The sequence below is a fragment of the Palaemon carinicauda genome, chromosome 11 (assembly GCF_036898095.1).
Source record: "Palaemon carinicauda isolate YSFRI2023 chromosome 11, ASM3689809v2, whole genome shotgun sequence".
In the NCBI taxonomy this organism is placed as follows: Eukaryota; Metazoa; Arthropoda; class Malacostraca; order Decapoda; family Palaemonidae; genus Palaemon; species Palaemon carinicauda.
In genome coordinates, this window is record NC_090735.1 from 143,717,908 (window position 1) to 143,743,648 (window position 25,741).

Genomic DNA, 25,741 nt, shown 5'->3' on the forward strand with positions numbered 1-25,741 from the left:
CAGTCATCGACCTGTCCCATCTGAATGACGTAGTTCTGCAAATGAAGTTCAAGATGGAGACCCCCAGCTCGGTCCTACAAACAATAAGATGGAACGACATCTAACTGTCCATATTATTATTATTATTATTATTGTTATTATTATTATTATTATTGTTGTTGTTGTTACTAGTTAAGCTACAACCCTAGTTGGAAAAGCAAGATGCTATAAGCAGCAATGGCTAAAACAAGGAAAAATAGCCTAGTGGGGAAAGGAAATAGATAAAGGATACGAGAAATAATGAATAAGTAAAATGAAATATTTTAAAAACTGTAACATGCAAACATATTTCATATATACTGTAAACTATAAAGAGACTTATGTCAGCCAGTTCAACACAAAAACATTTGCTGCAAGTTTGAACTTTTGAAGTACTACCGATTTAACTACCCAATTAGGAAGATCATTCCAAAATTTAGTTACAGCTGGAATAAAACTTAGAATACTGTGTAGTTTTGAGCCTCCTGATGGAGAAGGCCTGACTATCAGAATTAACTGCATGCCTAGTATTACAAAGAGGATAGAACTGTCCGGGAAGATCTAAATATAGAGGAGATGATGAGAATTATGAAAAATCTTATGCAACATACATAACGAGCTGATTAAACAACGGTGCCAGAGATTAATATAGATTAATATATAGATCAGGTATAAGAAATTTAATAGACCCTAAGTTCCTGTCCAACAAATTAAGATGAGAATGAGCAGTAGAGGACTAGACAGGAGAACAATACTTGAAACAAGGTAAAATGAAAGAATTCAAACAGTTCTTCAGAATATAATGATCGTTGAAAATCTTTAAAACTCTCAATAAGTCAATTTTTTTTTTTTCCAATTGAAAAAGATACAGACCTAATGTGATTCACAAATGTAAATTTGCTGTTGAGAACCACACCTAAAATTTTAAGATACAGAGTTAAAAACATTATAAATGCTGAGATCCGGATGTTGAGGAGCCAATATCCTTGACCTACTTACAATCATACTTTGAGTTTTGTTAGTATTATTTGCATTATGCATTAATTTTTAGCTAGATCTTTATTAAGGAATTCACCAAACCCAAATCTACATTCAGGAGATGGAATTGATGCAGTGTTGTGTCATCTGCATATGCGACAAGTTTTTTTTAATGCCAAACCACATGTCGTGTATATACTGTAGTATGGATTGTAATGGGCTAAGAACTCTACCTTGAGGAACACAGGATATCACATTCCTATACTATTTTCTTAAATATTCAATAATAATGCTATGAAAGACTCACCCTCTCCCAACTGTTTTGAGTTTGAAAATAAGGGCCTCATGACAATCACTCACCATTCATTCCTATTTCTAGCACGCTCTCTTGCTTCTCTCACACACCCAAAACTTTCTTCACTCCATCCATCCACCCAAACCTTGGCCTTCCTCTTGTACTTCTCCCATCAACTCTTGCATTCATCACATTCTTTAGCAGACAGCCATTTTCCATTCTCTTAACATGGCCAGACCACCTCAACACATTCATATCCACTCTAGCTGCTAACTCATTTCTTACACCCGTTCTCACCCTCACTACTTCATTCCTAACCTTATCTACTTGAGATACAGCAGCCATACTCCTTAGACACTTCATCTCAAACACATTCAATTTTTGTCTCCGTCACTTTCATTCCCCACAACTCCGATCCATACATCACAGTTGGTACAATCACTTTCTCATACAGAACTCTCTTTACATTCATGCCCAACCCTCTATTTTTTACCACTCCCTTCACTGCCCCCAACACTTTGCATCCTTCCGTTACTCTTGACGTACATCTGCTTCCACTCCACCATTTGCTGCAACAACAGACCCCAAATACTTAAACTGATCTACCTCCTCAAGTAACTCGATTCAACCTTGCACCACCTTCCCTTCTCGTACATCTCATAACCTTACTCTTACCCACATTAACCCTCAACTACCTTCTCTCACATACCCTTCCAAATTCTGTCTCTAATCGGCCAAACTTCTCTTCCGCGCCTGCAACCAGTACAGTATTATCCGCAAGCAACAACTGATTTACCTCCCATTCATGATCATTCTCGTCTACCAGTTTCAATCCTCGTCCAAGCACTCGAGCATTCACCTCTCTCACCACTCAATCAACATACAAGTTAAACATCTATGGTGACATCACACATCCCTGTCTCAGCCCCACTCACTGGAAACCAATTACAGTATAATTGAATACTGTATACAGTACTTTGTAGGTATAGCATAGCATTTTCTTCAAGTAAAAACACTCGAGTCTTATCTTGTTTCCAACTGGTATCATTGTCTGGCCCTGGTTCACGAGTTTCACTCGTGGATGCATATCGTTCTCGAGATCCAGTTCTTAGACCAGAAGGAACAAAGGGATTTTGACATATGCAAAATCTATTTTTGTGTGAGATAGCCATGTCGTCCTGATGGAAGTTCCTCAAAGGCAGCTTTTTACCTGGGATATTTCTGCAAGTGATATACCAGAGATTTTTACCTATAGAGGTATCACTGGGTTCTATCCCGTGGAGCGAATATCCCGAGAGATATCGTGTATGAAAAAGGGACGTGTTTAAAGCAAGCCACGGCTATCCTTCCCTGAATAGAGTTAACCTTGTCTCGAAGTATATGAGATAGTATTGAATACATGGACAAGAGAGCTATTACAACTCTGATCCCCGTGTGCTGAAAATGTGTTCGTTGGTTTGCTATTCCAGTAGCAGCCCTCGCATAATGCGAGGCCTCACTCTGACAATTGGGAGGGGATGAAAATTAAAGGGTGGGTCCATCAGGACGACATGGCTTTCTCACCCAAAAATAGATTTTTCCTATGTCAAAATCTTTTGTTTTTGGTCTCAAGCCATGTTTTCTTGATGGAATTGTACCAGAGAATTAATATTCTCAGTTGTGGTCAGTTGGAGTTTTAAACCCATTTGAGATCTTAGACCTCTCACTAGATATATAAGGACAAAGGTTCCTTTATAAATAGTGTCATAAATAGGTGTGTTTACACCTCCACATAGCAGTTGGGGTGATAGCCCCAGGCTATGAACAGCATAAGCGAGTTTTTTTTGCGTAAGAACAAAATAATTGTATTCACAGTCCCACTTACTGTGATTAAATCTTTGTTCAGTGATCTATCATACCAAAGTAAGTATAAAAGAAGGGTTAAGAATGTAGGTACACTGCCTATTTATTTGGATACAGTAGGTCCATACATAGGAAATACAAAAAGAACTATAATCTTTCATTATTTTCAGAAATTCATAAATGTAACGATAATTGGTGCAACAATATGTACATTTAATGTGTGTAGAAAACAGAAGTTTTCAACCCCAGAATTATGTAATAGAGTAACAATAATAACATTTCATATAATAAGAGGAAAATATCACCTTTGACTCATTCCTATATAAATATTTGTTCCGGCATGAATACTTCCCACATCCCAATAAATAGGAGATTACTCTATTATGTCAGCTGCCGACCAGAGATATTCCTTCTCCATAGGCCCCCCTCCTGATCCCCCCTTTCTCACCTGCGCGATCCTGACCTCTCGTCTCCCAGTAAGCCCGAGAGAGGGATGCTACAGTCGACCTTCCTGGTCACCTTTAACCACCTTAGAAAAGTCCCAATTATACAGTCCATAAGAGTCCATGCACAACACTAAGAAGCTGGTTTGATCACACTACCAGCGTCCACCACAAAATGTTTAATCTCTTCCAATAGATGCAAGTAATGTTTGGAAAACACTCTTGAAGATTTCCATCCTGTGTAAACCTGTAAGCCTTTGAAGGACATATACTGGAAGAAGTTTAAGGGGGAGGCAACTTTCCTAGGGTCATGACCCAATGGCATACTCTTAGGGTCACCCCTTCTAATAAAATGGGTGAGTTTGGACCTTAGCTCTTTCAAAGAGAGATTAGATCCTGTTGTTTCCCCTTTAAAAAGTTGTCCACCTCTAAAGGCCCTACTCTTTTAACAGGTAGGCCCTAAGGCATTCTATGGGCCACAGAGAAGGGTCTTCCTTTAGTTGAATGATTCCAAGGCCCCCAACATTTTGTGGAATGTTCATTTTTAGCCAGGATTGCAGGATCTGGGTAAAGATTTCCTTCTCCCAATTCCAAGAATTCGATGTGGCCATCATCCCTTGAAAGTGCCACGATCTCGCTGACTCTAGCACCAGAAGCCATAGCAAGCAAAAAGATTAATTTTTAAATATGTAACTTCCCTGGTAGTTTGTATTTGTATTCGTTCCTTGTTCGTACATTGAGGGATCAAAGATTTTTTCCCCCTACTTTCTTAATGAACAACTCTTAAAGTTATAATGGAAGGAAGACATTTTCTACATTAAACATTGTGATGTCATTATTTCGTAACGTAACTCTTAGCAGACCGGTATGTGATTACAGTACCTTGAAGGAATTCATTCCGCCATCGTGATGACGTCACAATCCTGTGACGTAATCTGCATGACAAAAGAGTATAATAGTATGACTTGCATTGTGAATTATTTTCTTTTCTTGCAAGAAATTTTTAAAATATTTGCTCACTAAGCATAAGTATGTTTATAATGTAAGGAAATATATTTTCAAGTATATATTTATCCTATTAGTATATTTCCCTTAGTCAATTTTCGATTTAGAGTTTTTCTCGAGCGTATAGTCATTTTACGCTTGTAGTATTTCTAAGGGAGATGCCAGATATTAAACGATTGTTTTTGTTTCACAATACTTGTATCGTTATTTATTATTTCGCTTTTGAGAATACTAATATTATTCATATATCCTATTGTATTTTCATTCTGGCCCTTGGCTAAAGAGGATAATCTCTCGCTATGGGCAGGTCTATTATGATTTAATGTGAAATAGTTTAAAGTGCTAGTGTTCAATGGCACATCTAATGACGCAATGCTGTCAATCTATGATACGTAATACTCTTGACAATCGTTTTTAGTTTTCACAATTTCTTGTATCGTTATTTTATATTTCAATTTTGAGAATACAGTACTAATATTAATCATATATTCTATCGTATTTTCTTTCTAGCCCTTGACGAAAGAGTATAATCTCTCGCAACGGAAAGGTCTATTAAGATCTAATGTGTAATAATTAAAAGTGCTAGTGTTCAATATCAGTTCAGTGGAAGGTGCGTACGTTCGTGTCCGTCATAATCCCAGCCGGGGACCTCTTTCATGCTCCCCAACCCCTGGGAGAAGGAATGTCGAAAGGCCTAAGGATATGGCAGACCTTGATTAGAGAACGGATGTCCCCTTGAGCGATCATGTTAACTATGTACAGATCGCTCCTTCTCAACAGTAAAACGAGGTTAAAATTATGCGTCTTCGTCGGACGCAAAACCGCAACGTGGTTGGAGCCAACCACTACATTTTAAACCACGCAAGAGACGTATGTCTCCTAATAAACCCTCCTGCAGTGACTGGTGTTCACCGGAGGTGTTCCTTTCAGACGAAAACTACGTGTCAGCACCGAAACAATTAGGTAAGACGCATAGTCCGTCGGATGAAGAAGGTGCTCAGTTTACGTCAGTACACGCTCCTTCCCTTCCCCCAGATTGGGAAATGTCACAGGGTCTTTCCCCTGGTAACCACCTGGTCAGACGCTAATACTGTTGACAAACGCAGACGCCAGTCTGGTCTCTCGGGGGTGGGAGGGGGATCTCTCACAACAATCGATACACGATTCAGATCGCTCACAAGGCGCTCTAGAAGTATCGACAGTTGACGATACCTCTCAGCGATCGCTACATCGTTCAGTTAGCGCACACGGCGCTCATTATGTATCTGATTTGTCTGAATTAAAGAGGTCTATTTCATCTCTGACGCTCACGATTCTCGGGCAGAAAAATTACACCTAAAAGAATCGAAGGACAGCAATAGACCAAGAAAACGGTCTTCCGATAGTATCGGACAGCGTAGTTCTCCGATACTCAGCCACGCTCCCTCGCAGCGATCAGGTCGTGTTGCGGCAAGCGTTAGGGCGGACGCATGCGGCAGTCTGGTCTCTCCCTCACGGCAGACGCAGACGCCAGTCTGGTCGTATGCAGGACTCTGACAGTAAAAATTTATCCATTCACCAAGATAGTCAAGCAGTTGTCTCACCTTCGCGTTCTGCGGGACACGCGACTACTGCTCATGTGGACGCATGCTACACGCGGACAGCTCACGGCAAACTGATCAGTCTGAAATCTCACGGCAACCAAGACGCATGCGTCAGCCTGGACATATGCTGGACGAAGACAGTCAGGTTTTTTGTCCCCACGCCATGGTAGACAAACAGTTGCCTCTTTTGCGCCACTGACCGGACGTGATATTGATGCTCCCTCACGGCTCGTGGCAGACTCACGACATTCGGGACGCATGCAGCAGTCTGGAAACTCACGGCAAAGTAGATGCATGCGGCAGTCTGGACATATGCTTGACGCATGCAGTCAGTTTTTGTCCCACGTCACTATAGACAAACAGTTGTCTCTTCCTTTCGATTGACTGAACGCGATACTAGGACTCATGCATTTGTCTGATACCTCTCACGGAAACATATAACAGTCTCAATCTGGACTCATATAGTCGGGACTTGTCCTCGCAACAGGATAGACAAGTTTTTTATCTCTCCTTCGCGATTTTCTGAACGCACAACTAACGCTCCCTCGCGTCACGCTGTTTACATACAACATGCTAAACGTATGCTGGACGCACACGATCAAGATTTTCCCTCGCATGGTTTACAGATGTTATTGCTTCCTTACAGTATGATGATCTTATGTTGGAAGCATTGGAACCTGTCTCTCCCTCGAGGCTTACAGTACATAAACGTGATGCTTCTTCGCAACTGGACGATATCCTTCACGAGATTTCTTCCGGACAAGATGAATTTTTTGGAAGACAGTAACCGACAGGATGACACGGTTTTTTCGCCTACTCATTCGATTCATGGAATCGATGTTCTATTAGCCGAATTAGAAGACGAATCTCTGGATTCATTACAGACAGCTGAGTTTAAAGAAAAAAGAAAAAAAAAAATCCTCCTCCTTTAAGAATATGGTCCTGGCTAGATATGTTAAGAGAGTTTTCTCATCTCTCAATGCCAAGGGACGTCCAAGAGAAAGAATCTAGGGAAGACGTCCTTTTTCTTTTCCTCAAACTCGACTGGCTTCCAGATCTAGTTTGTGGTATTCATCTGGGGGAAGTTCTTGGTTTGGGAGTTCCTGCCCCCTCCCAAGGAGACTTCTCCAGACCTGCTGACTCCTCACTTCAACCATGAGCTAGTCGAAGTTTATGTGGTCCAATTCTGAAATGGACCATCGGCTGAAGGAAACTTTAGTCAATAGAAGTCTTCAGCCTTACGGACTGGACTCTCGGAACTCTCGCAGAAGCCACAGACCCTAAGAACGAGGCTCAGATGCATCTGATTACCTGTCTGGATAAGCCCGATAGCGATGGCCCGATCTAACTTTCCCCCGCTTTTTCATGGCAGGAGTTCTTAAAAAGAGGACTATGTGTTGTTCCTTTTTATCTTCAAATTTTGTCCCTTATTCAGAGATTAACGGGCTGCTCAAGATTTTTTCTCTAGGACTGCTGAATAGATCCTTTCAACTAGCTTTTTAGCAAGAATACAAAAGAAGGCTCTTCCCACTCATCAGCTTTATCGTGGGAGAGCCCCTTCAAGGGCAACTCAGAGGATTGCGACTGGAGGTCAAACTCGCAGATTCTCAAGACGACAAACCGAATCATAAAGTGAGTCGGTTTATGCCTCCCATGTAGTCAATACCCTTAGAATTGACAACAGTACACTCAGTTAACTAAACAGCAGTTCTTTAAGAACAATCGAGTCTTATGCGGTCGAAATCAGTCATAGAATTGTAGAGGACTCTCCCTCCGAGGTGTTTTTACAACATACTTTTCCTAGTTCTGGGAAGCTCGGGGCCGGGGATGAAAACCTGTTCTGGACGTCAGTCCATTGTACAAGTACGTTTTTACCCGGGTGATGTCCAACGTGACTCCCTGGCCTCACATAAAAGGAGTAAGGTTTTTCTTTGTAACTGGACGACTGACCACTCAGAGGAGAATCACAAGTAAAGAGTCTAGAAGCTCTTCAAAGGATAATGCACTTAACGCAACAGTTAGGCCTGATGGTAACCTGGCCAAATCTTAACTATCACCCTCACAGAATTTAATTTTTCTGAGGATGATAATCGGTTCAGATCGCGCTCAAGGCACTCCGTCCCCTGGTGGTCACCCGGCTACGGTTGACGATTCCTCGCAGCAATCAGCACACGGCGTGCTTCAAGTGTCTGGTCTGTCTAAACTAGAAATGTCGATGTCGTCCCTGTTTGACTCATACGATTCTCGACAGGGATCTGTGGATAGAGTCTCAGAGAAAATGACTCATAGATATCAAAGAACTAGTGGCCATTCAACAAGCACTGATTACTCACTTTTAGAAGGGGAGAAAACCGTCAGGACCGATCTGCTCAGCAGAAGAAGACAAGTTCTTACTGCAGAATGGACCCTACATCACGAGGTGTGCACCAACCTTTGGATGTTGTGGGGTCAACACTCGATAGACCTCTTTGCCTCACAAATGACACGGAGGTTGCCGGTATTTTGGATAACTATCAATCGAGGGGTAGAAATCTAAGCTGGAGACAGGCTTAGGTCCCATGCCTTCTCCAGTGTGGAGGTACCCCTTACTCAGAGCCATATGCTCTGCATAAAACCAAGGATTCTTTGCCAAGCAATCTAGAAGACTCGACACTGGTGGAGCCTTGGACTTGAGTGCCTGCTGAAAAGCCTCTATCTCTGCCTCTAAGGACGCTTGAGCTCTTTTATGTTCAGCATAGATATTTTCAATGAACGCACCCTCATGGATGCCATAAACTCCAAGCTGTACCGGCAGGAGTTGGACAGTCTGTATCTGGTGACCGAAAACAGCAGTCACATCGGATTTGGGGAAGAGGAGTTCCTTAAGTTCCAATGAAAGAAAGTAAGGGGCACCTTGTTGAGAGCTCTTCTGGGAGCCTCTCAACCAATGTCTAATCGTATTCTGACCCTAAGCTTTCTTGTCCTGGAAGATGTTTGTAGCGTGGAAACCCGTGTAAATCAAGTCCTTGCACACGCTGAAGTTAGCAAGTTCCCAGATAGCAAAGTAACCTTTGGAAACATGACGATCAGCATGTTTCCAGCAAGTCTTGTGGTCACAAGCCAACTCGACCCCCCTGGTGCAGGTTACCGTAGCACACTCCATGTCTTCAGAAACCTGTAAAGATAGAAAATTTTCAGTGAGTAAAAAATGTGTATCGGAAAATTTCGCTTATCCTATGTTATACAGGAAAATTTTATAAAGAAAATTTTCAAAATTTTTAACTAAATTAGAAATTTCTACCTACACTAGCTATGGCTACAGCTACACTACAGCGGAGGCTCATGCCAAACATCTCAGAATTTCATAAGAACTTAACAGTGTGGTAGAATAAGGAGAAAACTTCACATCAACAAACACCATTTCCCCCAAAGTCAGTCTATCAGACAATCCAAGGTGGTAAATTCATATACCATCCTGCCTAAGCCGGCAGCGACTGCACCTGAGGCGGCAGCAATTACTTGCAACCATGGCTCTATGAACTGACCATTCATTACCCATAGGAATGTAGACAGCGTAGCAGTGGCATTGTAAACTAGGGAAAAAAGTGGACGATCCTATATGGAAACAGACCCTGGATAAAAGGAAAGGTACAGGGTAATAGAAGTCACCAGATAAGTGAATCTGCCAAAAAAAACTGTTAACCCTTTTACCCCCAAAGGACGTACTGGTACGTTTCACAAAAGCCATCCCTTTACCCCCATGGACGTACCGGTACGTCCTTGCAAAAAAATGCTATAAAAATTTGTTTTTCATATTTTTTTATATTTTATTTTTAAGAAAATTCAGGCATTTTCCAAGAGAATGAGACCAACCTGACCTCTCTATGACCAAAATTAAGGCTGTTAGAGCAATTTAAAAAAAATATACTGCAAAATGTGCTGGGAAAAAAATAACCCCCTGGGGGTTAAGGGTTGGAAATTTCCAAATACCCCGGGGGTAAAAGGGTTAACATTGAAAAATAAGAAAGGGGCTTAGCCCTTTGAAATAATGAGTTGTATAACACGGCTAGGATACCATGAATTCGTAAATTCAAGGAAAATCTGGACAACTAGGAGGTATCCAATTGACCAACTTTAGAGGAGAATGTTCCTCGGATATGGAGGAAGGGAATAGACGCACATGACTAGCCTAAGGCTGCAGCTAAGGCGGCAGGCTCTCATTCAATGAGAGGGGTACCTCTAATCTACTCACATCCAAGGCTAGAGGATCTCAAGCCGGCATGACTGGAGATATAGCTAAATGCTAAGTACTTATGCCACGGAACTTCCGACCAGCCAAAGGAGTCAAGACCCCATAGCAAGAGATACATAGCCCAGGATGAGCTGCAGTCAAGGACCAGGCAACTGCTAAGGCGACAAAGGAGAACTCCCAAGGGGTTCTAGTTTCCTTGCCTAGACAGGGTTAGGCCACAAAGAATCCAGTCAGCTAGTCTAGCTTATATAGCAGTTGAGGAATGCTTATATGCTAGAGAATGCAGACTAGATAAAGCAATTGTAGTTCCACGAACAGTGAAAAATTTGTGGCCTAACTAGTAAGGGGAAAGGGACATCTAGACCATCCAAGGGTGGTCTCTAAGGCAGCATAGAGAATATAATTCAGGGTATGGATCAATCACTCTCTTACCAGGACCAGACTAGATGACCCACGACCTATCTTGTCCATCTATATAGCAACTGAGGACTCCTCTGATGCCAGGGAAAACCAGGACTGGAAGGGAACTAGGTTCCACAGCAAGCAGGTCAAGGCTAGCCAGGGTTGGGAAAGTAAGGGAGACTTAGAAAATGGTTAAGCGCCAGGACAGGGAGGCCTAACTCTAGTATTAGAACAATCAAATGTCGTTCCAAGGGATCTACAGTAACTAGGCACAGAGAACGAATCCTCACAACCGGCTGCCTGCATACCAAAAACTAAGAAAGGAAGCCCAGCAAATGTGTAAGGCAACATTAAAGGTAGGTCTACCTGTCAATATTAGAACAAGGATGTTTTTGTTCTAAGGGATCAACAGTGTGTAGACACAGGGAACAAGTCCCTACAGCCAGTGCTGCCTAGCCAGACACTAAGGCTATGTAGATAAGTGAAATAGTATCTCCCAAAGATGACTGTAAAACACCATCCACTGCTCCCAGAGGATACCTTCAAGGCTGCTGCTCCCCATTATGACGTATCAATAGTACATTGTAAAAGAATATATTTAACACACTTTTACAAGACTAGATAAGAATTGATATAAAATTCTGAGCAATTTGGAGACATGAGCCATGCTTCGGCCATGTGACAGCCGCAAACCATAAACGGACACATAGCGCGAAAACACCAGGTGGGAGACGCGAAATTCTCAACCACATAAAGAAATGGTTTATGTATGAAAGATTTATTTTAATGTTATTATTGTTCTTAAACTTCTTGTGGTTTTTCCTTATTTCCTTTCCTCACTTGGCTATTTTCCCTCTTGGAGCCCTTGGGCTTATAGCATCCTGCGTTTCCAACTAGGGTCATAGCTTAGCAAGTAATAGAAATAATAATAATAGTAATAATAACTTAATCGATGATGAAGAAGCAGAAGCATCCATGGTTTAAAAAAGACCCCAAAAACTCGAAAACAAGCAGAAAACTCCCAAAGCAAATTATCAAGATGGCGCTGCTAGAAGGAATGGCAAACCAGCGAACTTGTTTTCAGCACACTGGGATTGGAGTTGTAACGGCTCTCTTGCCCACGTATCCAATCCTATCCCATATCCTTCGAGACAAGGTTAACTCTATTCAGGGAAGGATAGCCTTGGCTTGATGTAAACACATCCCTGTTTCATATATGATATCTCAAGGTATTCACTCCAGGGGATAGAACCCTGTGATACCTCTATGGGTAAAATTCTCTGGTATCACTCGTAGAAATATCTCTGAGTAGGAAGCTGCCTCTGAGGAACTTCCACCAGGATGACATGGCTCGAGCCCAAAAAAGTCTTTGCGAGATGATTCTTCTCACAATACCTTTAAGTTCCAGTAATTGTAATTTATATACTGTACATCTTGCACTAGACCAGTATCTAGAGCATTACTGTACCAGTTCCTCTACCTACCTCCTGCAACTTGGTATTACTATTATGATGAGAACCACTGGGAGTTGCATTAGACTTGTTTGATTCATGAAATGGAACTAAAGGTATGAACAATTTCCTTCCTTTGTATACCTTACCTTTATTTGACTTTTCTGGTACAGGATGCGGGAATATGCTTGCCTCTTTGGGCATGTTCACAGAGGAAACATTCTAGGTAGATATAGGAAGCTCATCAGGAACTATAGCACTTGAGCCAGTTTACTGTTCAGAGAAGGGATTTTGACATGGGAAAAATCTATTTTTGGGTGAGATAGCATTTCTTCTAGCAAAAATATCCCAAGTAGAAAGCTGCCTTTTCAGGAACTTCCATCAAGTTGACATAGCTCAAGCCCAGATATATCAATATGGTAGCCAACCCAGGACCCATCTGGATATGTTTGTAGGTCCGCCAGGCCCGGATGTGGTGATACAGGATAAGGGCGGAATTTTCTATTACCATTTGAAGTCCTTCCCTTTGGCTCAGTACAAAAGACCAGTAAGTAAGGACAGGAAATGTATCTGTTTGCATTGTCCAGTAATATACAAGGGGAGAAGTGAAATTCTAGTAATTTGAGATGATGCCACATTCTAGGCAACATCAGCAGAGGAAGTTCATACACTGGTATCAACCTTGAGAGATTCAAAATTAGACAATGTAGGATTAATATTTACCAGTAAAGGTAAAGCAATGCTAACATTATTGCCAGAAGTAGGCACTGAAACATTACCGGTATCTAAAACAACTTCCAAAAATTAAAATAAACCATGAAATAAATCCAAAACTGAACCCATTTGACCAGAAAGATTATCCACCAAGAGGAAAATCTGAATTACTGCAATATTCTCAAGAATCTAATGTCATTAGAAGAATGCAAGGCTGACTAACCCAAAACTTTGAGCAGATTCGTCTGACTTACTTGGAAACCTACGCTTAAATTTATCCCTTGTCTTAGCATATTTAACTCTTTGATGACCCTTATGTGTTGTACATCATGGTTCATCCAGGACTGGGATCTTAGCTGTTAGGAAAAAAAAAATATGATTTTCCAATCTCAGTAGCAACCTTAATATTTCAGATATAGCATTCATTTGTGTTTATTTTTTCTAAAATTGCATTAAAACTTTACTATTTCTGATAAATTTAGTGGAAAAAATTAAAACGTCCGTAAATATTTGCCCAAAAAATAAAAAGATATGAATGAGAGGTTTCTTACATTTTCTGTCTAAATAAATTCAGTATCGGCAGGGTTTTTATTTCTGCCAATTTTACCCAGAGAATATTAGCGTAGATTATGTGAGAAAATTATCATAAAATAAAATGATTTGTGGGTGCATAAACAGAGATCTCGGTAACTTAAAAGTTTTTGTTCCTTTGCCTATACAAATCTTTTGTCCTTTAAATATGGGAATGTGTTTTCAGTACTAGCTGGAATGTCCATTAAAATCGTTAACGACAGGTGGGGAGCGAGGGCATGGAAACCCCCCCCCCCCCCTCCATGAAGGCTCTTCACTGGTATTTTCAGGAAGTAAATGTACCAATCTTCTTGGTCAGACCGGGCCCTATCAGCCTATTTATCCTTCTGATAGAGAGGTAGGAGGTTGCTCGAGTCATCTCCCATCACTCACGTATGGGATCAGGTAAATTGACATTTCCTGTGAAGGAGAAAAACTAACCAGCTCAGTTCTATGGGTACTTACTACCCACCAATCAACGAGTCTCCTTGCTTAAAGGATGAAAGATTTATATGTGTTGGAACAGATAATGAATTTTAGAAGTAATTTTTATTTTCTTAGCTATATAATCCGGAGTACTTTGAATTTAACTTCCCACCTCAACTGCCCTCTGTCCTGAATTGAAAGTTCAGGTGAAGAGCTTGGGGAAGATGTTGGGGGGAGGCTCCTTGTCTTCACTCAAACCCTGTCTTTAACTACCTCGTTATTGATTTCAATGCCTGTTTCACCTCGCACTGAAAACATACAGTATTATCTTACTTAAAGGACTTGGAGTTGTATAGCTAGGAAAATACAAATTATTCTCAAAATGTGCCATGTTTCCTATCGTTATTTGGAACCACGTGCGCTGTGGTTAGTTAATGCGCTAACACTAGCACAGGCATATTTTATGCTAAAACTAAATATTTTACTTTTAATGAGCATAAGAAAAAAAATATTTTGACGATATCAGGTATGTCCATCGGTCACCAAAGAGTTAAGATAAGCGTTCATCTTATCGTTATCAAGAAACGGTCATTTAGGGTAAAGTATAGTATAGAAGTATCACCATGGGTCCCCAGGCGAGGTGTGTACTGAGTTAAGATCCATTAAATCCAAACATAATCTGCTTACATTTGGAGCAAAAGCAGAGTCCATGATTAACTGTGATTATACCTGATAGTGTATCTCGACAAAGCAAGAATGAAGGAAACTCGCTTAAAATGCTTGCCGGTATTGTACTACACTATATATTATTCCCATGGCATGTCTGCTGATGCATATTAACTCTTAAGGGGGAAACAAGTGAATGGAATATTTTGAACACTAAATTCACAAATACATTGTAAGAATCGGTAAAATAAATAAACAAAACAACTGATGCTGAAATAGATAACTGCCACTGATCCTTACTTCGTTATTATTAGTGTACCCGAGCCCTCAAAAATGACATCTAAGTACGTATTTAGATAGATAAGCACATGCACACACATATTCAGCCTTTCCCACCCCTCCCCCTTTCCTAACTACAACTTGCTGGTTTGGCAATTTGTGGGATGTTGTGGATTCCGAGGGTACCTTTTCGGGTGCCATTTATATCCAGACATATTTATCTTCATTATAGAAGGGAGATTCTTATTATTATGACTATTACTCGTCAAGTTACAACCCTGGTTGGAAAAACCGGATGCTACAAGCATTTCTATATGTAATGAATAAAAGAATCACAAATAAAAATTACTTTTAAATTTGTGATTCGCTCCTATAAGGATACAAACTCCTGTCCTCTAACAGGAGACTTGCCCTCAGGAGGGAGGAAGTTTCTGTGTCTAAACTGTCTGGTGTAATCCATGGACGTTGATGTACTTGGACCTAAGGATGGTCAGAAAAAGAGAAGCATCTACTCATCAGTGTCCTAGAAATGCCAGCCGTGTTTGTAGCCCTACAACCATTCCATGATTATTTCAGGAGTCACTTGGTAGTGTTGATGAGTGACAGCACAACTGTAGTAGCCCACGTCCACAAGAAAGGGGGCATGGGTTCACACCCCATTTTCCATACTGACGAGCCAGATACACATCTTGGTGGCATTTCACTTGGTAATGTTGTCAGCCAGGTACAGTCTGGGCAAGAGGTATGCACTAGCAAACTTGCCCAGTTGAAAGGGCCAGGTTGTAGGGTCGAAGTAGTTCTTGCATCCTTGTGTAACGGAAAGGCTTCTGGCTTTGTGGATCTCCGGGGATTAAGCTGTTTGCCATGGGGCTAAACAGGAAACTCCTTGAATATTTTAGAATTAAATAAATTTGATAACCTTTTTTGTGCATTACATTTTCGTAATGCAAAATGAATTAAACTTAGTCTGTCATTCCTTGTTCCATACCCATACGTAGTGTTTGCAGACGTTTTCCAACACCCATAAGATCACCTGGATGCCTTTGGCTACATCTATTCAGCCTAATCTGCTTTTTAAACAGCCAAGTGTTGATTGTGGCAGGCCTCAGGATGACACTAGTGGCTTTCAGATGACATACTGAGTGGTAGCCTGGTCAGTTAGTATGTGAAGTTAAGGTCCCAAGAGAGCTACCAAAGTTGTCCTCACTTCTAAGTTAGCCACATCTTCAAAGGTATCATCAATCTGTGAAGTCGCTGAAATTTCATTGTTAGAGACTAGCATCTCTCTCTTGAGAGACTTTTCCCGAAGCACTGTATATTAGATGTTGGGATACCTGCAAAAATCCTCAGTATCTGTTAAATAAAAAGTGGGCCATCTTTGATTTGGATCATAGAAGGGGTGCTTCTCAGGTTGGAGAATCTCTAGTGTAGATCGCCAAGTTCTTCGTGATTACAGCTGTCAAAGGTTACCGCTCGGTCTTGGGCATGGTCTATCAATTGAAGGTTATAGCATACCTCTCCTCCTCGTGGGAGTTGTTTATACTCGATAAGAGTATAAACCTCAGCCCTCGGATTGGGACATAACCCGGGTTCTTAAGGCACTTATGAATACCCTGTTTAAGCCTTTGAGAAGGGCGTCAGACAGAGATCTGACCCCCAAGAATTAAATTTTTACCAAGCCTAGCATAGGCAAAGAGAGTAGGCAAGTTGGACAGTTTCTCTTTTAGTCACCCATGCTGAGGGTTGGAGAAGTGTCTCTTTTGAGTTTGTGCCAGAGTTTGTGGTCAAACCCTGAATCCTGCGGTGCTCAACCCGAGGTTTGAGACCTTCATCCCTTCTCTAGGTATCAATTCAGAGGAAATGCTCAAGTGTCCCGTGAGGGTGCTGTGGTACTATCGGAGTAGGACTCAACATCTCAGGCCTGAGTGTCAGCGACTCTTCCTTAGCACTGTCAGAACCAAGAAAGAAGTGTCGGGGAACATGGTTTCTTGCGACGATCCATAGAGCATATGCATCGACAACTGGGAAGGTCAAGGCGCCAGCCAGGACCAATGCTCAAGAATTCAGGGGTATAAGCCCCATCCCAATCTTTAAGGGGATTCTTGTATTCGGCCAGGTGTTTAAGGCTGGGGTTTGGAAACTCCAAACAACCTTCACAGCTTTTTACCTACACGAGTATACCCACAAGTCTCTTGACACTTTTTTTTCTCTGTGGTGGGTGCTCAAGTAGTTGTGTAGCCAGCCCAGATCCTGCATGGGACAGAAAGCATGTTGTCTATGGTAATTCGTAGATGTAAATCTGGGTGGAAGGCAGAATTACTGACTCTTCTCTTTCATCTTTCCTTCCCTTGTCTTGGGGATGAAGCAGTTGGACCCTTACTCACTGGATATGACTTGAAGCTGGTAAGCTACTCTTCCGAGGTCTATTTAGAATTTAAAGAAGTATCTTCCCTATCCTCCCTTGACGATAGGGTGGCTGGAGGATTATGTATCAACCCATTGATCTTCATACTCAAGGTATATTATTCCGGACTGCTTTCCCCTTCAGGGAAGGGATTCCACTATTGACCACATACCAATCTTCTTATACAGGCAGGCCAAATTAGCCTATTCATCCCTATAATGGACAGAAATGGCTTCGCTGGAGTCATCTACTTTTCTCATATATGGGACCAGGTACAGTAGACTGACACCTTTGGGTGAGAAAAAGAACCAATCCATTCAGTCCTAGGGGGACTTATGATCTACCAATTAATAAATAAATTTAAAAAGTATTTTGTATTTTTCATAGCTATACAAACCAGTCTTAAAGTTAAACTAACTACCTCAGCCACCCCCCTTAGTTCTAAGGTGATGGTCAAAAGTGAAAATTCTGTAATAGGCAGGTGGGCCGGGCTACTCACCACCTGTCGTTGACTACCTTGTTAACGAATTTAATGGACTTAACAGCTCTGCTAAAGACATTTATGTGTTCCTACGCAGATACAAACCCTCTTCATTGAATTGGGTTAGTTTTGGTGCAGCCTGTTAAGACCAGCTGAAGATTTATTGATGGTATGGCAACCTGTCAGTTGAATTCATTCTGTATGAGGGCCGGTGGTCGTGGCTGAGATTTCACTCTTTAATTTTAGTCGCCGCTGTGAACGGTTATCTGTTACTGACTTACTCTTTAGCACTTTTATTCTTTATCTTCTCTTTAAGGAGTGTGAAAGCAAGTGTTCATGCATACTTACCTTGGTGTTAAGGGCACCTGTGCAGTACCTTTATGAATGGCATTAACATTGATCCCTATCCTATTTTCTCCTTTGTGCTGAGGACATGGGTGCTTTATGGGTTCCCTTTGTGAGGTGTATAGGGAGTGGTCGTCCTCCCAATTTGAGAAGTTTAGTGGATGCAAGAAAGCCAAGTTTAATCATTCTCCTCCGGCTGCTCTAACCTTGAAGGAGAATAAGAAGCTGGACTCTTAAGATTTGTTTAGTTAGAAAAAACAAATTACTTTTAAAGTAAATTTTTTTTTCTAGAATTTTCTGTTAATGCTTATATCATTTAAAAGAATAGTTGTATTGTATTCTCTTTTAATTGTGCTTTTTCAATATTAAACTTACCCGATAATCATGTAGCTGTCAACTCCGTTGCCCGACAGAAATCTAAGGAGGGATACGCCAGCTATCACAATACTAGAAGGGGGTGTACTAACAGCGCCACCTGTGGCCAGGTACTCAAGTACTTCTTGTTGACACCTCCTCAATTATTCCTCTGTCGTGCCTCCGGCTAGACGTTCTGGGATACGCTCATGGTCTTCGAGTTTATTCTCGCTTATTTGGTGATGTATTCTCTTTGATTTACGGCTGTCGCATTACTGGAAACCTTCTGATATTAGCTAGATAGCTTTTATTTAATTCAGTTTAACGGTTAACGAATTTTTGCTTGTTTTTTGGATCTCCCTTTGACTTCTCTTGAAAACAAAATGTCTGACATTTCGCAAGCCCCCTCCCATAGACGTTGTAGGTCTTGCAATAGACGTATTCCGAAGGTCTCGGTAGATCCTCACACCGCTTGTTCTGACTGTAGGGACAGACCCTGTCAGTTAGAAAATCGATGTGAGGAATGCGCCGGTCTTTCGGAATTGGATTTTGTCCGACTTTTAAAGTATTCTTCTAAGTTAGAGAGAATTAGAGCTAGGAGGAGTTCTTCTCACTCTTCTTTATTTTCCTCATCTCATGATCCTCTTCCTGATCCTACCCCTGTAGTGGCTACCCCCGAACCTACTGTGTGCCCTCCGCCTGATATGTCAGTGGTTTTACGTGCTATTCAGGCTTTAGGCGATAAGGTAGAGTCAGTGGTAAGTGACCATAAGTCTCTGATGGCCGAAGTGAAAGAGTTGAAGGCCAAGAGTGCAGTGGGTGAAGTTAGTGCCAGTGCTGTGACGAGTGCTAGTGTCGGTGCAGTGCCTTGTACTAGTGTTAGTGCCAGTGTGGTGCGTGGGGATTTTTCTGTGCGAGCCAGTCGTTCTCCCAGTCCGGGACCTCTTGCAAGCTCCCAAGCCCAGGGGAGAAGCAATGTCGAAGGACATAAGGGTTCGGCAGGCCTTGTTAGGCGCACAGAATCATCCTCAGTGGTTGCGGGCGTGTCTACCACAGACCGTCACTCCCACTTGCAGACGATTGAGCCCGTCTTCCGCTCGTCCGCTGATCTTCCCTCGGGGAAGAAACGTTGGTCTCAGGTCTCTAGACCGCTTAAACGCAGAGTCCAACCCTCGAGTGCTCAGCCAGGTTGCAGTCGTTGGCTCAGCTCTGACTCGCCTCAGTCTTCTAGCGATTGTACTCCGCCCAAGAGGAGTAAGGTACAACAGAGCTGCACCGGTGGTGCAACCACTGTTATGGCTTTACCTCAGTCTGCTACTGTCTCTGCTGATCCCAAGTGGTCTATGCTTCAGTCCATGCAAGCACAGCTTTCGGACCTGATGCGTGAGTGTCGTGCTGAGAGTGCTGCACCTCCTGCACCTGTGGTACACCTATCTCCTGCACCGGTTCAGCCTGTGCTGCACCCGCCTGCACCGGTGGTGCACCAACCTCCTGCACCCGTTCAGCCTGTGCTGCACCCGCCTGCACCGGTGGTGCACCTACCTCCTGCACCGGTTCAGCCTGTGCTGCACCCGCCTGCACCGGTGGTGCACCAGCCTCCTGCACCCGTTCAGCCTTTGCTGCACCCGCCTGCACCGGTGGTGCACCAACCTCCTGCACCGGTTCAGCCTGTGCTGCACCCGCCTGCACTCGCTGCACCCAGTCGCAGCTCCATCTGCCAGGCGTACGATGTTGAACCGGTTGTGAGTCAGTCTGCTCAGCTGCTGCACCGAGCTCTACCCGTGCACCCTGATCCTGCTCCTCAGACATCTCTGCTTGCGGGAACTTTACCTTGTTCTGCACAGCCTCGATCTATTCACGCTCCACTTATACCACAGGAACAGGAACTTGCTGCACCTCCTCCTTCCACCTCTGTTGTTGTTCCTGCTCGTTCTGACTCTGCGGTTCAGCATTCGTTTCCGATCCCGTCGCCTCATTCTGGGGTTGAGATTTCGGATGATGAGGAAGCACACCTTGATCCCTCTTCGGACGTGGACGAATCCAGACCCTCTCCACAGTCTCTTGATTTTCGCAAGGTCTTGGCTCTTCTCAGGGAGGTTTATCCAGACCATTTTGTCTCGGCTATACCCCGCTCTCCACCATCTGAGTTTTCGCTGGGAGTGCAACAAGCTCAGTCTTCCTATACCAAGCTTGTCCTAGCTAGATCCTCCAAGAGGGCTTTTAGGATCTTAGGGGAATGGCTGCAGTCTAAGCAACTTCTTGGCAAGACTTCCTTCATGTTCCCTCCAACGAAGCTCACTTCGAAAGCGAGCGTTTGGTATGCCACAGGGGAAGCACCAGGCTTGGGAATACCTGCCTCTGCCCAGGCTGACTTCTCAAGTCTGGTAGACTCGCCTCGAAGATCTGCTATGAGACGCTCAAAAGTGTGTTGGACCTTCTCGGACTTGGATCACTTGCTTAAAGGAGTGTTTAGAGCTTTTGAATTGTTTAATTTTCAATATTAAACTTACCCGATAATCATGTAGCTGTCAACTCCGTTACCCGACAGAATTCTATGGAGGGATACGCCAGCTATCACAATACTAGAAGGGGGTGTACTTACCAGCGCCACCTGTGGCCAGGTACTCAAGTACTTCTTGTTGACACCTCCTCAATTATTCCTCTGTCGTGCTTCTGACAAGACGTTCTGGGATACGCTTATGTTCTTGGAGTATTTTCACGACTTTGGTGAAGTATTTCTCTTTGATTTCGGCTGTCGCTTTACTGGAAACTTCTATTTTAGCTTAGTTAGCTTTTGGAATTAATTTGATTAATTTTGGTGACGAAGAGAGTATGAACTCTCGTTCACCTTTCAATGGCCGACCCTTCCCTTAGACGGAAGTGTTGGTTTCTAAGAGAGTATAGACTCTCTTTCTTAATTTTGCTTAACAAAAGTTATAGTTTTATTTTATATCTCTCCGCCTCTTATAGGCCTCTTCGATTAACTTCCTTTTATTATAAACTTATTAAAATTAATTTTTATATTTGTTTATATTCGACCTTCCTAATAGTAGGCGGTCTTTTCTTGGTACCGAAGTTAATTATCGTGAGCCCGTCATTTCGGTTTTACCTGTTAACATATTATACTATTTTAAGGTCTTTGAAAGAATTTCTTTGATAGTCTCGTACTTTTTCAAAGTTGAACTAACGTTTTGTTTGTCTCGGCAGTTGTTGACGTTCAGAACGTTTCAACTTGCACTCTATCGTTACGATAGAGAAAGAATGTTCACGGTTTCACATTGCAGTAAGAGTAACCGTGTCTAGCGTTTTGTTCATTCTTTCTTAACTTAATGGTTTTGATCCTAATAAGGAACTTTTCTTTTTGGGAAATATTTCAGTTTTTTCCTTTAACAATAATATGTTTTAACGATATATATGATTGGGCTCTTCTCTCAGGTTCTAAGTCAAGAGAGAGAGAGAGAGAGATAGAGACGGAGGGAGAAAGAGGATAAACGTTTCCCTCAAGCCTGCCAGGCGTACGAGTAACGTCGTTATCGTTTTGCTCTTATCCCTAGTCTCTTTAGGGGAAGAAACTAAACGTTTCTAGAGTGATCTAGTGTTTAGTCTCTTTCCAGCCACTGAATTTTCTTTCATTAGATTTTTCTGTTACATTGTAATTCTGTTTTCGCAATTACTAACTTTTGAGAAGGATAGAATTGCGTGTTTCAGGTACAAACCACTTAAAGTTTCGAGTTCAGTGAAATAAGTGCAAACAGAAATCAAAGTGATAAGTGATTGATGTCAGTGTTATGCGTGAGGGTACTTTTGTGCGCGCCAGTCGTCCTCCCAGTCCGGGACCTCTTGCAAGCTCCCAAGCCCAGGGGAGAAGCAATGTCGAAGGGCATAAGGGTTCGGCAGGCCTTGATCGGCGCACAGAAGTATCCTCGGTGGTTGTGGGCGTGTCTTACCGAGACCGTCACTCCCACCCGCAGACGATTGAGCCCTTATTTTGCTCGTCTGCAGAAGAGATTTAGAGGAGAAAATAAAGGCAGAGTAACGCTGGTCTCAGGTCTCTAGACCTCTTAAACGTAAAGTCCAGACCTATGCCAGACGTACGAAGTAAAGTTCAACAACCCGGATGCAGTCATTGGGTTAGCTCTGACTCTCCTCAGTCATCAGTTTGTCGGGCTGAGAGTGCGCCTACACTCCCCCCCGCCTATGCTCGCTCCGCCTTATCGCAGTACCACCTGCCAGGCGTACGATGTTGTGGACTCTACTACAGTCCATGCAGCACAGCTTTCGGACCGGATGCGTGAGTGTCGTGCTGAGAGTGTTGCACCTCCTCCTCCTCCTGCACCGGTGGTGCACCAACCGCCTGCACCCGTTCAGCCTGTGCTGCACCCGCCTGCACCGGTGGTGCACCAACCGGCTGCACCCGTTCATCCTGTGCTGCACCCGCCTGCACTCGCTGCACCCAGTCGCAGCACCATCTGCCAGGCGTACGATGTTGTGGACTCTACTGCAGTCCATGCAAGCACAGCTTTCGGACCTGTTGCGTGAGTATCGGGCTGAGAGTGTTGCACCTCCACCTGCACCCTTTCAGCCTGTGCTCAACCCGCCTGCACTCGCTGCACCCAGTCGCAGCACCATCTGCCAGGCGTACGATGTTGTGGACTCTACTACAGTCCATGCAAGCACAGCTTTCGGACCTGTTGCGTGAGTGTCGGGCTGAGAGTGTTGCACCTCCACCTGCACCCGTTCAGCCTGTGCTCAACCCGCCTGCACTCGCTGCACCCAGTCGCAGCACCTTCTGCCAGGCGTACGATGTTGAACCTCTTTCTGTGTTCGCTGTTCCCAGTGTTGTTCAGCCTCAGCCTTCTTTAAGGCAACCTTCGGTTTGGGATCAGGAGGATTACTCCACTCTTCCTCCTCCTCCCCTGGCTGCTCCACCGGTGGTGCAACTCTCGGTGGAGGTACAACCTCTTCCACCTGTGAGTCAGTCTCCTCAGCTGCTGCACCGAGCTCAACCCGTGCACCCTGTTCCTGCGCCTCAGACACCTCTGCTTGCGGGAACTTTACCTTGTTCTGCGCAACCTCGGTCTCTTCACGCTCCACTCATACCACAGGAACAGGAACTTTCTGCACCTTCCACTGTTGTTGTTCCAGCTCGTTCTGACTCTGCTGTTCAGCATACCTTACCTCCATTTTCAAACCATGGCAAAAATATGAATCATGAGTTATGAATGTAAGGTAAACATTATGTTGATTTTTAACCCCATGCAAGCATGCATAAAGCACTCTAGCACTGGTCATGGAATTTCTAAGAATGTTAAACGCCATGCACACGCTCTGCTTTCCTTACAGCAGGCTCTGCTTACAGCAGGCTCTGCTTACTACATGCTCAGCATTCAGCATGCTCTGCATTCAGCATGCTCTGCATACAACATGCTCTGCATACAGCATGCTCTGCATTCAGCATGCTCTGCATACAACATGCTCTACATACAGCATGCTCTGCATACAGCATACTCTGCATTCATCATGCTTACCTTACCGCATGCTTCTCAACATATCTTGGGTTGTTGCCAACTCACTAGACTGTCAAGCAGTTTCATATCGTTGCCTTCTAGTCTGCTGCTTTTGCACCAGTGAACCCTCACTCAGAGAACTTAGCTTTTCTAGGATAAGGTCCCTGTAGATGAGAAAGTTCTTTTCTCCCTCCTTCTGATATTCCCTTGAGGACTCTGTCATTTGGAGGGAGCCTTTAGCTGCATAACCTCTTATGGACTTTTATTTAAGCATAACATGCTTACAGGGAAGGTAATGGTTCCACTTCAGCCGCTAATCCCGTCTGTTACCACACCTGCTCCCATAGACCTTGAGCTGTGTTGCATGACATGCAGTCCAAGCTTAGTCCTTGTTAGAGGATTTTTTGTTTACGGAGTCAATGTGTCACGGGGAAGACGTTCAACAACCAACAGAAGGGACTTGTTGTGACGCAGTGCGGCAACCTCAGCAACCCGTTAAGGAGTTGTCTGTACGACCCAGATAGTCTAGACAGATTCGGGTTGTCACTGTACTTCCTCGCTTGCCCATGATTGACAGTTTACAGACTGTGCAGCAGTATCATGATCTTGTGTCCGGCTCCGTCAGACGACTGGCTTTTAAGAGCTCCCACAAGTCGTCGCTGTCTGGAGATTTTCAAATGGATTATGGATCTGACCAAGGAACTGGGCCTCCTGGTCAATTTTGAGGAGTCTCAGCTCGTTCCATCCCAGACCATTGTTTCCTTGGGTATGGATCTTCAGAGTCGAGCTTTTCGGACTTGTCCGTCGGCCCCAAGGATCTTCCAAGCCCTAGAATGCATCCAGAGCATGCTGAGAAGGAACCGATGCTTAGTCAGGCAGGGGATGAGTCTAACAGGGACACTTTCATCGCTGGCCCTGTTCATCGAGTTAGGGAGACTCCACCTCCGCCCCCTTCAGTATCATCTAGCTGCTCACTGGATAAAGGACATGACGCTAGAGACGGGCTCAGTTCCTGTTTCCGAAGAGATGAGGTCTACTCTAACGTGGTGGAAGAACAGCATTCTTCTCAAGGAAGGTCTACCTTTGGCTGTTCAGACCCCCGACCACCGTCTCTTCTCGGACGCATCGGACACGGGCTGGGGTGCGACACTGGACGGACAGGAATGCTCGGGAACATGGAATCAGGAGCAAAGGACACTTCACATCTATTGCAAGGAGTTGTTGGCAGTTCATCTGGCCTTGATAAACTTCAAGTCCCTCCAGCTTAACAAGGTGGTGGAGGTGAACTCCGACTACACCACAGCCTTGGCTTACATCTCCAAGCAGAGAGGGACTCATTCGAGGAAGTTGTTCAAGTTCGCAAGGGACCTCCTCATTTGGTCAAAGATCGAAAGCTCACGCTGGTAACGAGGCTCATTCAGGGCGATATGAATGTCATGGCAGATCGCCTCAGCCGTAAGGGTCAGGCCTTCCCCACAGAGTGGACCCTTCACAAGAATGTTTGCAGCAGACTTTGGGCCCTGTGGGGTCAGCCAACCATAGTTCTATTCGCTACCTCGATGACCAAGAAGCTCCTCTTGTATTGTTCTCCGATTCCAGACCCAGCAGCAGTTCGCGTGGATGCCTTTCTGCTGGATTGGTCCCATCTCAACCTGTATGCATTCCCGCCGTTCAAGATTGTCAACAGGGTACTTCAGAAGTTCGCCTCTCACAAAGGGACACGGTTGACGTTGGTTGCTCCCCTCTG

At 43.6% G+C, this 25,741-nt stretch overlaps 1 protein-coding gene across 1 annotated transcript in view; it reads left to right on the forward strand.

Annotated features, from left to right (window-relative positions):
- The window catches only part of LOC137649516 (uncharacterized), a 108,102-nt gene that overhangs the window by 4,948 nt on the left and 77,413 nt on the right, over nucleotides 1-25,741 (forward strand). The gene's annotated exons all lie outside the window — the stretch shown is intronic.